This window comes from Clupea harengus, chromosome 15 (genome assembly GCF_900700415.2).
Source record: "Clupea harengus chromosome 15, Ch_v2.0.2, whole genome shotgun sequence".
NCBI classification, from domain to species: domain Eukaryota; kingdom Metazoa; phylum Chordata; class Actinopteri; order Clupeiformes; family Clupeidae; genus Clupea; species Clupea harengus.
Genome location: NC_045166.1, coordinates 5,899,789 through 5,912,276, shown reverse-complemented (window position 1 = coordinate 5,912,276; position 12,488 = coordinate 5,899,789). Strand labels below are relative to the sequence as shown.

General features: G+C 45.3%; 1 protein-coding gene across 1 annotated transcript in view; it reads right to left on the bottom strand.

The window, feature by feature from the left end:
• The window catches only part of lrfn2b (leucine rich repeat and fibronectin type III domain containing 2b), a 100,068-nt gene that overhangs the window by 56,371 nt on the left and 31,209 nt on the right, over positions 1-12,488 (bottom strand). Inside the window, exon 2 of the mRNA XM_012826616.3 lies at positions 6,509-6,627. The gene's annotated coding sequence lies outside the window, so the exon portion shown is untranslated. The remainder of the gene's footprint in view (positions 1-6,508; positions 6,628-12,488) is intronic.

The following is a 12,488-nucleotide window of genomic DNA, read 5'->3' as shown; positions in this document are numbered from 1 at the left end:
CCAGACTTTAGTCTATGGTGGCCGTGGCTACTCCGGGCCACTCCTTTGCTCCGCCCGCGTCCCCTGGGTCCAGGGGTCTATGTAGGGGGCAGGCGGATGGGGTACTGCTGGCTCTGTGATGGGGTACTGCTGGCTCTGTGCGTTTTTCAGGTCTTTTGATGTAAAAACAACAGAATAGCTCTTTTCCTTAGTCACATTTGGGAAAACAAAAAGTGGATTGAATGGCGGAAAGTGCCAAATACATGCACTGCACCTACACCTCATGAAAGATATAGAGGCCAGGCCGTGCTTAACCTTTCTGTGTGTGTATGTGTGTGAGCATTTGTGTATATACAGTATATGTGTGTGTGCGTGTGTGTATGTGTTTATGTTAGCGTATGTGTCTATATAAGTGTGTGTTTTTGCTTGTGTGTATTTTTGTGAGTTACCATGTCTCTCTCTCTCTCTGTGTGTTTGTGACTGTGTGCATCTGTGTCGAGTGTGTGTGTGTGTGTGTGTGTGTGTGTGTGTGTGTGTGTGTGTGTGTGTGTGTGTGTGTGTGTGTGTGTGTGTGTGTGTGTGTGAGAGTGTGTGCATCTGTGTCGAGTGTGTGTGTGTGTGTGTAGGGATGAGAATTGATAAGATTTTAACGATTCCGATTCCATAACGATTCTTTCTTATCGATTCGATTCCTTATCGATTCTCTTATCGATTATTTTATACAAACGAGTTTATTTACATTAATTTTCTTTTATATAATATTCTCTGAATAGACGTTTCACAGCATATACAGTATGTATGTATACATTTACATGTTTTAAATAACCCAAAACAAACCTAAGAATAGGTCAACAAACTCTCAAAGTAAGGTCCAGAGACCCATAGCCTAGGGATCCTTTTCCTTGATGGGGTGCCAGGGGGTCCCAACAAATTTGTTTTCACTATAATTCCAACCATAAGTAACAGAATGTATGACTGATTTGGTAATGGGTTTCATACAATTTTTGTAATAAAACATCTAAACTCAAAAATCTCAGATGGGGGAGCCTGGAAAATAGTCTTATCAAATAGGGATCCCTCCCTGGTCTAATTTGTGGCAGTTTAGGTGTCCTTGATATACCAGAGTTTGAGAACCGCTGTGCTAAATAATATTTGAACATGCCAATAACTGTGCTGTTTTTTTTTTTTACAAGTGTATTCACCTTGAACTAAAAAATAAAACTGACATAAACAAAAAGTGAAACCTGGTTTACACAATAAAACAAATGGCACTAACATAATAGACTGTTAGAGTTTACCTTCAATATTAACAGATGAAGCGCTAACGTTAGCCGCGATGCTGTTGCTTGGTTGAGATTCATTAACGTTATCTTCACTCCATAGCGCTCAAAAACGCGACATTCCTGCAAAGTTATTGCATGCAGTATGGACAAATGTTTCGGAGTAATGGTAGCTTTCCCCCCTTTGACACAAGAGACGTTTTGCAAGCACTGCAAGTGGCCCTGTGGTCGTCTTTTTGCGTGAAATATAACCACACTTTTGAACGCCTTTGCCTAGATGCTATGTTGGCTGCAGTCTAAAACAAAACAAAGCTGCGTGCGCGTGACATACCTAAACTGCACTTACATCGATACCGGAATAAAAAAAAAAAAAATCTAAAAATGAATCATTTTTTAAGGCATGTATAGCGGAATCGGAAAAAAAATAAAAAAAAATATATATATATATATATATTTTTTAAGTATTGATAGCATAATCGAAAAGGATTTTGGCTAACGATTCCCATCCCTATGTGTGTGTGTGTGTGTGTGACTGTGTCGAGTGTGTTTTCCTAGCTTGTTTTGGCAGTCATCTTTTCCCTGTTATCATTTCCCCTGTCCCTCTACACAGGTCTGCCTTAAGAATGAATGTATGTCTACAAAAGCAGCTCAGAATCCTGAAGAATAAATAAATTTGCTTGAGAAGGAACTAAAAGAGTCATTTAGCTCATGGTTCACTTCTCCATTGTGAGAAAAAAAGAACTGTTCTATTAATCGTAATTTAAACAGGAGCATCAAATGAGATATAAAATGATGTTTATAAATAGTTAGAAAGGAAGTGGGGGGGGGGGGGGGGGGGACTTAGCTCAAATGTATCGCAGTGGGTGTCATGTTGTATTTATGCACTCATAGCAACACACAGAAACTGGAGCACTTTAATGTGCACACCACAGCACTCCAAAGCAGTTAACCAAAAGTGTCACTGCGCGCACCCCTGTGGATTTGAAGTTGTGATGCCAGTGGAAAAAAGGGGGAAAAAAGGAGAGAAAAAAAGAAGAAAGAGAGAGAGCGAGCAAAAGAGAAAGAGAGAGAGAGATAGAGAGAGAAAAGAAAACACAGTTACTACATATGTCCAACTGTGCTGCCCTGAATTTGCAAGCTTGGGAGCGTGCCTTCAGAAGATCTCCCATATGCGCTGGCAGATGGCAGCTCACATTTGTCAGCAAGAGAGCATACCCACACATGCATGTTCACAGCAATACCTTGGCTCTGTGTGCACCTGCCGTGCGGACCGGAGGCAGGTGATTGGCAGGTGATCAACCAATCACAGGATAAGTTAGCTAGGTCACCGGCCACTCTGACCAATATGTTCAGAGTGTGGGTGGCGGCCTGCTGGTAGTGGCAACTGCTCAGTCTCCTCTGGCTGTAGTGAGTGTGGGGGGAACGGAACTGACGTCCGGCTGTGACTGGATCCTGTCCTCTGTGACTCTACGCCCCAGAATAGCAGACATGTTGTGTGAGCGAGGGGGGTGCGGGTGGGGTGGGGGGTGGTGTTGGTGGCACAGGCAATATCTGGGCTAATAACCAAAAACTCCCAGAGGACACATACCTGTATGTAGCACCTACAGCCCTGGAAATCCATCTAGGCGATTGAAACGGATCCCGGGTTAAATAAGACGAGTGAAAGGAAGACAGAGAGAGAGAGAGAGAAAGAGAGAGAGAGCGGGATAGAGAGAGAGAGAGTGAGGGAGGGAGAGAGAGAGAGAGAGAGAGAGTGAGAGTTCCATCCATCAAGAAGAGAAGTAATCTGTACCACGTGGGCCATGTAGATTGCTCTGGGGTTGGCTGGCAGCACTGGGCATTAATAATGCAAACTATGGCTGCATTTCCTGGCACACATCCCTGTTTGTGCCTAAGCCCCCTTTACTCCAGACAGGATGAACAGCAGCGTGGCCTCTCACTGTCCCGGGGTTAAAACAATACTCTTTTTCCAGAATCCATAAATATCTGACTACATGTCATTTGTGTCAGGGCCTTAAAGGGGTGGGGGGGGGGGGCAGTCCTGAGGATAATGGACAGTGATGACAGATGACTTGATTCCATTCTAAGTGATTTCATCCAATGCTGCTCTTAGACTAGTGTCTGCATGTGTCACTAATGGGGCCATGTATTCAGTCTTTTATAATGGGAAAACAGAGAGGGGGGGGGGGGGGTGAGACAGAGAGGATGTGAGACAGGTGGGAAGAGTGAGACAGATAGAAAGTGTATGAGAGACAGGACATTCAAATGGAGAAACATATGAGAAGCAAATGGAGCGAGATAAAGTGTGTAATATTAAAACGAAGTCAAAAGGCAAGATAAAGGGCCAATCTGAGGTGGACCCCTAGGGTGTGTTGCTATGGTGTGTGTGTGTGAGTGTGTCTGTGTGTGTGTGTGTTTATGAGTGTGTGTTTGTGAGTGTGAGTGTGTCTGTGTGTGTGTGTGTGTGTGTGTGTGTGTGTGACTGTGTGTGTGTGTGTGTGTGTGTGTGTGTGTGTTTGTGTGTGTGTGTTTGTGTGTGTGTGTGTGTGTGTGTGTGTCTGTGTGTGTGTGTGTGTTTGTGTGTGTGTGTGTGTGTGTGTGTGTGTGTGTGTGTGTGTCTGTGTCTGTGTGTCTGTGTCTGTGTGTGTGTGTGTGTGTGAGGACGGTCTCTGGCCACAGGCAGGTTACCGATTAAACGAGCAGAGACTCAATCTCCTTAGTTCGCTGCTCACCTCTCTCTCTCCCTCTCTCTTTCCCCCCTCTCTCTCTCTCCCTCTCTCTCTCCCTCCCTATCTCCCCCTCTCTTTCCTTCTCTCCTCAGAAGTTGTTCCTGGAGATGAAAACAGCTGTGGTCCGTATGGGAAGACACTCCCTGAGCCATATCTGACAAACGCATTACCCAGAGCTACACAGATAGATACACGCGGGCGGCGAACAGCATCTGCGATCATTTGGTGATTCGTTATTCGTGAGCAGATGGCAATTATACCATTTGAGTTGCGCTGGCAAATAAATCAGCATGCCCTGAGAGACAGCAGCTGAAACCAGGGGGGAACATCAACCTTGAGAGAAACACAAAGCACACAAAATCGCGGACACACACAAACACACACAAACACACACACACACACTTGTGTGCTGAGAAGAGCTATTGAGTATTGTGGACACGTCTCACCCAAAAAAGCAATCAACCTGACACAGGCACTGCGGCCCCTGATTAAAACAAAGATGAGGCTGTGTCAGACTCTGAACCTTCTCCTGCTCCCCCCCCTCCCCACACACACACACACTTTCTTGGTCTCTCCTAATGGTCCACCCCCCCCCCCCCCCCCCCCCCCATGTCAGGAGAACTGTCTGGACCAATTGATGGAAATGATTTCAAATGAAACATTTCTGCAGCAGCGCGAGCAGCACGTGGTCAGGGGCAGGTGTGACGGGTGGGTGTGACAGGTGGGTGTGACGGGTGGGTGTGACGGGTGGGTGTATCGGGTGGATGTAGCGGGTGGGCGTGTGCATGAGACATCTCCATACCGAAATCACACTCATTTGCAGACAAGGTAGGGGTTGCATAAGCCTGCGGTGATACAGCTTTGTGGCAAGAGCACACATTCAGAGCTTGTTAATCCAAGAGGGAGCCAGAGGCAATTTCTCTCACCTACCTCCCTCCCTCTCTCTCTCACACACCCATACAGAGACACACACACACACACACAAACCACACAAGCATTATAATTCCAAACGAGAATTACACATGATTATCAACAATTTATGGCGGGGCAGTTTGTTCACCTGCGTCTGGAGACCCGTTTAATTTGGGTCAAATTAAGTGAGTCAACGTCACCAGACTAGCCTACCTGCTTGTGCTGAGCCGTGGTGCCACTGAGGAGGCAGTAGGAAATAAGTAACAGGTCGCTTAACGAGAGAGAGGTGGATATCCTTCAGTGCAACGCTGCCTGCCTGGCATATTAAAGAGCATTTGCGTGCGCGGCACAAAGCTAAATGTCGTCTGCGTTTTATGAACAGAAGCTGAGAGATGTGTCGTCGACAAGAATTTTATTGGCAGTTGTAAAGATGTATGAGGTCCTCGATAAACCCGTCATTTCAAGAATTCTACGTCGAAGTTGTTTTTCCCGCGCTTGGCCAAATGCTGAGATTTAACTACACCGTTAACACGCTGGCTTTTGTACTAGGGGGGTTATTATTTTTGATGAACACTGACAGTCGCAGTTGGTTCCAGTGAGCTAACAGCATCTTCACATCGTTTTAGATTAGAGACGTAATGGTGGTATAATAGGTAGAAAGGTACCAACGCATGTATAATCAGTCCTAAAGGTCGAGTGAGGATTTACTACTGAAAGTATGTCGATACACGTGGAACTACAAAAAACGATAAGCAGTTAAAAAAATACACAGAAGTACCATGACCTTCATGGGAATTTTAGCATACCCACTATACACATAACTATAACTATAACTATCCACAAAGGATAAAGTATTTTGTGTCGAGTTCTTTAACACAAGGATGGTTTCTTGTGACCTTTTTGAAAAAGGAATCGAAATGATAATGTGAAGATTATGGGTTAAAAGTCACGTAAAAAAGCTTCTGCTAAAATAAGGAAAGAGCCTTTCTTTCTTCCTGCTTTCACGTTAGCTGTGTGATTGCTTCAGCTGGTAGACCCTCACATGGCCTCAGCTGCTCCTGCTGGATCTGCTACAAAAAAGTCTTTCCAAACCAGTAGCATAAATGTGAAGGCCTTTATCAGGGGGAGAATGGCACAGACTTCCTTCCCTTCCAAGTGGTGGCAGAGTGAGAACATTATTATGTGGAGCTTCTTAAAGTCTTGTAGGAAAGGCTAGGGTATTTGAAGCCTGTGGCTTGGGAAACATGAGACCTGGTGTGGTGGAGTATGTCATCACGCAAACAAAACCTGCAACCTCTAATGTTCATCGAAGAGAGTGGCAGCCAACACCATGTTTCACCAACTCCAGACTTCAGGTTCAATAAGGTGTTTTGCTGTGTTCACGTGGCACAGACTTGACGTAGCGAGGCTGAATGTTGGACAGAGTCCGACAGAGATTTAAGAGGTGTCGGGGGGGAGACTAGCGTGAGCGTACAAGTTAGCTTCATCATGCGGCACACGCCTTTGCAAGCTCTCAGCGACACACACGCAGAGGCACATGAGGTCAAGTAGAGCAGTAAGTGTTGAATTATTAAATTGAATTACTTTAAATACAAATAGTGCACTAACCTCACTGTCCTCCTAATGGCTACAGATGGATGACTTGGATGGGTGGCTTCTCTGGGAGACTCTACTCCTAAGGAGGGGGAGATCCTTTTCTTCTTCTGATATATAGTTCACTTTTTCACCTGGAGGGTGAGAGAGAGAGAGAAAGAGAGAGAGAGAGAAAGAGAGAGAGAAAGAGAGAGAGAGAGAGAAACATTTGTTAAAAATCGTCCTCATCATCACATTCATAATAACAGTAGCTGCAATCGGCTGTATTTTTGTGAGAACTTTCTGAATTGGCAATAATCATCGCTCTTGAACGAGGACACGGTACAAACGAAGCCTCTAACTACCCCTGGTCAATACAATCTTTTGTTAGAGTAATGAAAAAAAGAACAGGCTGAACATATTTCAACTAAGAGAACTGTGGCTGTGTGTGAAAGTCCAAGTTTTACTGTGGTTTCCAGGTAAACACACACACACACACACACACACACACACATACACACACACACACACACACACACACACACACACACACACACACACACACACACCCAATTCAATTGTCAATTCGCCAATTAGACAGAGCCAGGGCCTATGGGGAATTCAATGTATATCCATTATATTGTCCACGTGGAGGCTGCAGCCCTGGTGGCTTTTCTCCCAGCATGCAATTCATTACACTAGCACGCCATCTCCCCCGGGGTAAGGGCAGAGCTATTACCAAACACGGGCGCTATCTCATTTCACCCCTCCCACCGAACGCACACACACACACACAGAACCAACTCAACCCCAACCCCCCACCCAACGCACACACACCCAACTCAACCCCAACCCCCCCTCCACCCCGACCAACATTGCAATCTGCAAAACTCGAGAAGAGCTGGCCACCCTCTCACACTACCTCTCTGATAAGATCCAATTACATTCTCACAGGGCGTCCATACCCTACCCTGTTACTCTGCAAACAACCCCCCCCCCCCCCCCCATCACCACCGCCCCACACACACACACACACACACACTCACACACACACTCACACATACACACACACACACACACACACACACACACACACACACACACACACACACACACACACACACACTCACACACATACACACACACACACACCTTGGCCAACTTCCAACTGCTAAATAAACACGAGAGTTGAGGAATATATGAATATATAACTTGTTATGCCAAGCCACAAGCAGGCTCCATTTCACATTCAACCCGTATATGTATAAGCTCCAACCTTCATGCATATCTGCAGGAGCAAATCAAATAAGGGAATCGAGACATGGCCTAACAGTGTTCTTGTTTTATTTGGGCAAAATCACATTTAGAATACAATTCATTAGCATATCCTGTGTGTATTACGCAAACAGTTAGGCCTTTTTGGTGTCCTGCTTGCATCAACGTCATAGAAGATGTCTGCTGGTGATAAGGAAGGGGGGAAACGAAAACAAACGTTGTTTCTGAGACAGTTTAAACAGAAGGAAGAGAGATGCAGGCTTCCTTTGATTGCCTAGTCTGAGGCTCACACATGCGAAGCCAGGGCTGTGGCTGGCGCAGAGGAAATTGGATGTGGCCTGCCACTCTAATTTGGAGTGATAGAGGTGTGTGTCAGTGTCCCCTCCACACACACCTGACAGAACACCAGGTGAGCGTCTCAGAGAAACCGCTTTTTCCCCCGACACGATCACCGCGACAACACGTGGTTAAGCCTCTCACCGTTTTTTGTGAGATACCGCCTAGGTGAAGGCCTTGCAGAAAAAATATGCCCAGTGCATAAATTTCGCATAACTGCTTGGCCTTTTGATTACTCTGCTCAGAGGTGATATGTTTGAAAAAGAGCCGGAGAGGTGCTGCCAGGGCAGGTTTAAACGTCTTAACAAACTCATGCAGCCGTCACTTTTTTTTATGGCCATTCTGGAGTCTTAGATATGGAGCCTGCTCAGCTGTGCACGCCGCACTTCTCAAGTTTAAATCTGTCTCACCAGACAGAGGAACAGTCGTCTCAGGATTTCTAAATGCTGCGGTGGACAGCAGCAGTAGCTCAGAGGAAAAATAAAGGTTAGAGAAGACATAAAGAGAGACAGACTCAAGCAGAAAACAGAAACGAATACAAAGAGTTGTGAATAAACAAACGAAGATGTCAGAGGTCTACATATCACTAGTTCAGTTTAATATGTGTACCCAATAGGCCTTAAACCACAGTACATCTTCAAGGTGTATGTTTAAATCATATTATCTTATTAATAAAATGCTCAGACTATCTTAATGATGTGAGTATTGACCGCAAGGACAAAACCATTTCCAATAAGGCAATCTATTGATTTCCCCCTCGAGTCTGCACTTTGCAATCAGCACATATTTCGACCCCCAAAGGAGTGCATTTAGGGTCAGCAAATTTCCCTCTCTCCGATTGATGTTATTCTTCATGGAAAAACACTGGAATGCTTTTCCGACTAACTCATTTCATGTCTCAGAGGGAAACGATATAGTGAACCCAGCAGGCTCCCGGACGGATACGAAAGGAAATTGAGGGCAACTTTAATGCTCCGATCAGTTTACGTCAGCGAATGGGGAAACCGGGCTGACCTTTTCATCTCTCTGCCTTGCGTCTCTTTTTCTCTCCTTTATTAGAAAGCCTCGACCCTGGGAGCGGCTGCCAGAGACGTCGAGCATAACAGGATGCAAAGCGGCTGGGCAGTATCGACTTGGCTGACAGCGACTCAACCCTTTTATTTATTTTTTCTTCCTTTCTTTTTGTAACCCAGGCTCGTTTCATGCTGTCCACTGTATTACACGCTTCATGGTACCACTCTCACCCCACCTCCTGTCCTGATGGCATCAGACCAACGGACGCCGCTGACCGCCTCAAGCTCCGAAAAGGACTAACGAGCGACGCTCCCCTCTCTCTCTCATCTCTTCTCACTTTGCCGCCTCCTCTCTTCACTCAGCCTGGCCACTCATGCAGAACACATCAGGGCATGCCCGCTGCATTGCATGCGCTGTAAACGGACGCATTATTGCAATGCCTCGTTTTTTTCCACTGTTCACAGAAGGATTTATGAGTGGCTGCTTTTTGTAGTTGGCATAAAGTAAAAAAAAAAAAAGCCCGAGCTTATGTGTGTGCTTTCCAGATCCTCCCTATAACTGACGTGATTGGACAGGGCTGAGGCACTGTAGTGAAAATATAATACTACATATATATATAACATATATTACTATACCTACTATTTGTAGTACACCATGGGCACTTTTGCATCAATGTTTTTAGCTAGGTAAAATATCCAAAAATATCAGGGCATGTCAGACTACCTCAAAGAGTCTGACGGGCCTCAGACTCTGGAGTGTTATCTCATAACATTTGTGTGAGTGTGTGTGTGTGTGTGAGTGTGTGTGTGTGTGTGTGTGAGTGTGTGTGTGTGTGTGTGTGTGTGAGTGCGTGTGTGTGTGAGTGTGTGTGTGTGTGGTGCAGTTGTCTTGTGCGCTGTGCCGTCTGTGTATGTCCATGACTCAGTGTGTTTCCCACGAGTGAACACTGTGACTGTGAGTCACTTAGTGTGTGTGAGTGAGTCTACATTTGAGTGTGTGTGTGTCTGAAGGCACTCGAACTCTGACTGACCACTGATGAGGAACAGACCCTCTCTCTCTCGCTCCCTCTCTAGGGCTCGGCATGTTCCAGTTCCGGGCGCACCACCTCTGAAGTGTCCCCTAGTCTCACTTGTGCGCGCGCTAATGGGGCTGAGTCAATGGGACGGGCTCGGGGCAGCAGTGTTGCTCACGGAAGACGGGGCTAGTGAGGCTAGTGTTGCTCACGGAAGACCAGGCTAGTGAGGCTAGTGTTCTGACCGCTCGCTTGCTCTCTCTCTCTTTCTCTCACCCGCTCGCCCGCTCTTACCCCATGAGAAACACGGATGACGGTGACATTAGCAATGTCACACTTGGTGCCATGCCATGCATGCCATGAGCACTAACAAGGACCCCCTCTCAGCCAGCACCAAATTACACTATGGCATTTGAGGGCAATTTTGTCAGACCAGGCTCCCTTGTCATGCTTTTTATTTGGGGACTTCAGGGAGGGAGGGGGGGGGGGGGGGGCTCTGGCTTTAATTGAGGGTGTCAGATCTACACAACCGCACTGTAATTCACACCCTGCACTCAGTGCCTTGGAATTGAGAGATAGAGAGGGAGGGGGAGAGAGAGAGAGAGAGATAGAGAGAGGGAGAGAGAGAGATGTCACAGCCACTGTCCTGGTGGATGAAGTGCTAATACGGTGACACATGTTCACTCCTGGAACTGGCTCTTGCACATAACGAATGAATTCATACAACACTGGATCTCACCAGGACCTGTCCAACGTAATGGGGAATTTTTCAAAGGACGGACGGCAAGCCGAGAGGGTCAAAGAAGGTGCATCCCCCCTGGGACGCCATGTGGAAGTGATTACAATGCGCCCCATAGCTCTCATGAATACAATTGGCACCCTGTGAGTTACAAGGCAGAAGAGGAAGAGAGAGGCTTTTTTGATGTTGCCGGAGAGCATAAATAATGGATTTATCAGTTGCTGGATGAGCTCTCTGAAGCTCAGGCAAAACTTTTATCCACCCCTCTACACTCTTTAAGTGAAGAGTGAGGTGTTCGGAAAAAAAAGACATAGGGGACAAAACCTTCTGCGGCTACATGGTACCAGAGAAATAGGCTTAAAATGAACTGATCCATATCAACTTTTCAAGGACAAATACAGAAAGAGACTCAATACTGAAAAGGTCCACAGTGTTCAATGTTAGTAATACAAATATCTATTACTAAAGTACCTACATTCCATGCATTAGTCCTCTAACAGGCTTACTATGTTTGTTGGTGAATTGTTATATGGTACATTTGCTAACCATAGAAATGCACTGGTAGCAAAAAACCTTGTGCTAAAAACATGTCTTCTTCACTTCACACACTTGCCTCAAACTGCATTAAATTGCATTTAACGGGTAAGCTGTGTAGACAAATACTTAGGAGACAATGATGGACTACAGGAGAATGACTGACTGCAAAAGGCTGAATGACTTGCTAACATGTGTAAGTATTCTAACTTGCATAACTTCACAGCGGGCTAAATAGTCAGCTAAATAAGTTGGAATAAAAACTACATGAATGTGAAATAATGTATGTATCATACGCTAATTATAGTATTACGTTGAAATTATTGAGGGTGTTGTGAGGGTGTTGGGCAGGCATGTTAGCTAGTTGTTTCTCATAGCTGATGAGCAAGTGGGTTTGTTGCTATCCAGCTTGCAACTTTGCTAGTTTGATAAATGCAACACACACACACACACACACACACACACACACACACATACACAGTAAGATTACTGTCTGGATTGATGCAAGGGCAAAATGAACTTCTGAAGTAGCTAATAAGGCAAAATGTTCAACTCCAGAAAAGAGACGAATGTTTTTTGTTTCGTTTTTGGTGAAAATTGCTGTGTCTGCTCTTTCTTCAGTGTCTCTGCACTTACATATATAATACAAAAACCTTTCTAATTCATCATCAAAACTGTAGGCCTAACAGTTTAAAATCAGATAAGAATAGCTATTGTTTAGAAAACTCTTTATGGGTTAAAGATGAATGGGTCTACCACCTCCCTTGAGATTTTTGAGATGACTAACATCAGCTACCTCTCTAGATTAATTAACACCATTGAGATGACTAACATCAGCCACCTCTCTAGATTAATTAACACCATTGTGGAAATGTACAGAAATGCCAAACACTGCCCTGGTGCCTAGAAAAAGTAATAGTCAAGATGGAAGATAGTTTTTCACTGTCTCCCAATGTTCCCTCTTGTTTGTTCTTCTTCTCTCCTAATGATGCAACACCATACACTGCACTTCCCAAACCAATCAATCTCAGTCCACTCTCGCTGAAACCACCAGACATTCCTCTTCCAAAAAAACTAACGGCTTTCAAACCTGCTGCAAGGCCAGC